Genomic DNA, 3,937 nt, shown 5'->3' with positions numbered 1-3,937 from the left:
AGATTGTCTGTTCGGGCATACAGACTGTCTGTCATGTATTCGATGAGCTCCGTTGTGTTAATGGGGCTATCCGTTATCATCTTCTCGTCGGTGTTACTCTACCTAAACTTGATCAAAAACTTCAAAGGATCTGACAAGTCTTTAAAGGAGGTGTGTTCAATGTCAATGTGGCCAGTTGATTTTGAGTATTATCAAACAGTGAAACATTTTAAACCAACTGGAAACGACTTTGGACTGATAGGAACTTCTTGATGGCAGTATCCAAGGTTACTGTAACCTTAAGGAGGTTATCAAAGAAGACACGTCCATTTCAGATGATGTGCGTGGTCGCTCTTGACAGTCGGTGCTCCAGCTGGAAGGAGAAAATAATTCTTATGTTATAACAGCAAAAAAGAAACCTTAAGACAGGCTGAAAAAAGAATGTATCATAAAATTCACAAGACAGTTTATAACTCACACGTCCACCACATCAGATGGTCTGGACTAACCTCCATAAGATAAAAAAATATACGGACAAATCAATCCTTAAGAGGGTGAATCAAATCTCTTTATCTGGAGGCAGGTAAGGAATCTACCCTGTATTGCGGATGAACACGCGTCAAAGTCGATTCCGATCAACGGTTCAGCTACTTCACGCCAAACTTGCTCCCTGAGCCACATATTTGCTAGGTCTATCTGCTAAATTGCTTTATCCAAGTGACCGAAGAGGGGATTATGTGAGTGATCCTGTCGCCACAATTTGCTCTATTCGGCTTGCTATATCCCCCCCCCCCCCCACCAGCACCAAAGAAAAAACTAATTAAAGCTGTCCCTTACCAAGGACATTAGATATTACATTGTCGTCCTACCCCTGACAGTCTGCCTTCGTTACCATCACATGCTGATATGAGTGTTAATGAGCGTTAAGTAATATAAATACAATGTTTAACTATGTCACAGAATATTTACAGAATGCCAAATCAGATACACGATTTGCCGTAGAATCTGATGCGTAATAGCATTTGTGTACCGGGAGGTCCAGGTCACCTTTGCATTAGTCACCCATCGTTTCTATTACATGCCCGGTAAACCGCCTGATGGCGCAGCACACCAGGTTTGAACATACGGACTATCACCGACGTTTGTTTGTTTTTGGATCAGACTTAAATTGGATTTTGTAACCCTTGTCTTAATAAAAGGACTATCATTAAAAAGAAAGTTCTTTTTGTTTACATCTATGAAATTCCCTCATTGTCTAACATTATGAAACTCCGGTCTGGTCGCAGCGGAGTTCGGATATTACCAAATGAGTTAAACTTTCAGATGACGTCCAAGATTCCAGAAGTATTTCTACGTTGACACAGTAGTCAATTGATTGTTGATATATCAAGTGGTTAAATTCATTCCAACGTAGCGTGTTCAAGGTGACTTTGCCTGCCGCATGTCGGGAAGGTTAACCAGTGGGATGGTTATCCGGTATCTGCGAGAATGAACGTTGAGATTATCGACTTAAGCTGGTAAGTCACGGGTAGGGTCTGGGGTTTATCATGTAGGAAGTATAACTCCCACACAATCCTTATGCATCTATACAAATCTTGCCATTCTCAACGAGACTCGAGTAAAGATCATTAATAAGTGTCTCATATTAAGCTTTTCACTCTGCCATTCTTTGATCTCAAGTTGGTCGAGTCCCTGGGCATTTCCGGCAGTAATATGCGTACCGGTCATTATGGACGTTCTTGAGTAAAGCTCTAAAATTCCAAGTTGCCAATATAGATTATTCAGCACCTTAAGCTTCCGCGTCTTACGCTATGGACCAAGATGTACACCGAGAAAGGTTCCCCTTATTCAGGAAGAACCCGGAGGTGCCACTTATAAGATTGACAGATGAATGACTTGTAAATCAGTACACGTACTTTCTGGGAATCGTTACAAAGGGTCGGCTAGCGGCTAGACCTCGCCCATGGAAACACAGCGCTCTCCGACTTCTTCATTTTGAATCCGCGGAAGCCTGAAACATGATTGTGCCTTTACGTGATCAGGTAAAGGTTTGTGTCAGAGGTCAAACCAAGTCTGTCTGCCTTCACTAGAGGGATTTTGATGTAGTTACAGAGCACGTGTGGACGTATTATGTACTGATAAGCAATAGCATATCAGCTTAGTCCTTCCGAGGTTTAATCTGACCACAACAAAGCAGTGATCCCTGTGCACCTGTCACCTACGCCTACGTGGGATGTAATCCCAGATTCTGCACATTATAGACAAGACAAACGTTAACAGGGCCAGAGGCTTTTTTCTCACCCCATATACAGTTCATCCTAACACCACATAATCCTCTTAATCTAACCCGTGTCAAAATTTAACTGTCAAGCCAGGCGTATCACTATCAGTTTTAAGTGATGTTTGGAAGCATTACGTGATGTCACAAAGTCTTACTAAACATGCAGGTGTGTCTGTTGTCTGCTGTGCTTGCACCCAATAAGTGAACAGGATTTAGAATAATTTGGTCCGAATCCCCGCATGTATTCTACAGTATTTTAACCTTGAAAGGGAGAAAGCAGATCGTGTGTGATTTTAGGGTACGGGTATTTACATATCTTCATCGCAGCTGTTCTTACTACTCCACTAGCTTGCCAAACTTTCAGAATGTCCCTGTCATTGTCAGTGTCAGATATGTTCGAACAGTTGCTTGATCATACAGGCAAATAGCCCTGGTCACGATTCCGTCTGCCTGAGATTTTGTAGCATTCTCTGATGAGTACTTAGGAGATTCTCTGATGAGTACTTTAGGAGCCGCAGTTTTCATACTTTTATAGCTTTCATTATGACGTGCCAACTTATAGACGTACGTGCGTCACGGGTGGGTTATTATATTTTTAGAGCAGGAAGCTGTAATATATGCACTTAGAGGTAAAAGACAGACAGAAGTGAGAAAAACAACATTACCTCTACTTAACTAAAATTGGAAATCAGACGGGTTAATCTAACGCTCATTAGTTACATGTGCTTCAGAAGATGATAATGATTATATTGATTAGAGAGTGATGGTTTGAACAGAATTAAGCCCAGCTGCGCTGACGTCGATATACGGAGATTCTCAAAAGCTGACCCACTTCTAATCTGGGTCTACTCTTGTCTGATTTTAATTGAAGAGCACATGTACACAGTCAGTCCCTCATTTGTTATAATTATTGCAGCACAGTAATTGGCTGTGGGCGTGCTCAGCTCACACACTGATTAACTGCTAAGTTACGTTGGGTGACTTTATGATTAATCAGTGCTTCAAGTTATGGGTCCTTTTCCTTTGTCATTTCTAATCAACGTGGTGAGCCGATGTCGCCTAAAATGAATCATTGCTCCTTTCTTTGGTGAGCGGATGTCGCCTAAAATGAATCATTGCTCCTTTCTTTGGTACTGTCGACTTTTGTGAGCATTGAATTCTTTCATGATCAAGTATGATTGAATATAGAATACAAGTACACCACCATGTCACTGAACCCTCAAAATCAATTCGCGCACATACAGCAAAGATCGAAAATCTAACTAGCGCATATTCCTCTCTGGCGCCTGGAAATATTACTTTGTGTATTAGAAGGAATGTCATTGTTGCCAACAAAACAGCCTGTAATGTCACTTCTGAAGTTCACAAATTGTGCCTTACCTATGTGTTTATAAAACCATGTACTTGTAAATAACCTGAGTACATTTGTTCCGAGCCAATCCAATTTTCCCCACAGGTAGGCTAACAGACACTGCTTTGGCATCCTTGTATTGATGTAAGTTTCTGTAATTTGTTGCTGTTTATAATCTTTCAGGGAAAATATAATCAATCAATCAATCTTAGAAAAAATCTTCCGTTTGTATGATCCTTTGTATGATCTGTTCATGAAAGCAAACGCCTTCATTTTGCCGGTAAAATGTACTTAAAATCTGTACAATATATGTTTATGGGGAGGCG

The 3,937-nt window shown here is 40.9% G+C and overlaps 1 long non-coding RNA gene across 1 annotated transcript in view; it reads right to left on the bottom strand.

Annotated features, from left to right (window-relative positions):
• Positions 1–6: 6 nt before the first annotated feature.
• The window catches only part of LOC118431388, a 29,324-nt gene continuing 25,393 nt past the window's right edge, over positions 7–3,937 (bottom strand). Inside the window, exon 3 of the long non-coding RNA XR_004832973.1 lies at positions 7–352. This is a non-coding gene — a long non-coding RNA (uncharacterized LOC118431388). The remainder of the gene's footprint in view (positions 353–3,937) is intronic.

Source organism: Branchiostoma floridae, chromosome 2 (genome assembly GCF_000003815.2).
Source record: "Branchiostoma floridae strain S238N-H82 chromosome 2, Bfl_VNyyK, whole genome shotgun sequence".
NCBI lineage: Eukaryota > Metazoa > Chordata > Leptocardii > Amphioxiformes > Branchiostomatidae > Branchiostoma > Branchiostoma floridae.
The sequence above is the reverse complement of the archived record's forward strand: the minus strand, read 5'-3'. Positions and strand labels throughout refer to the sequence as shown.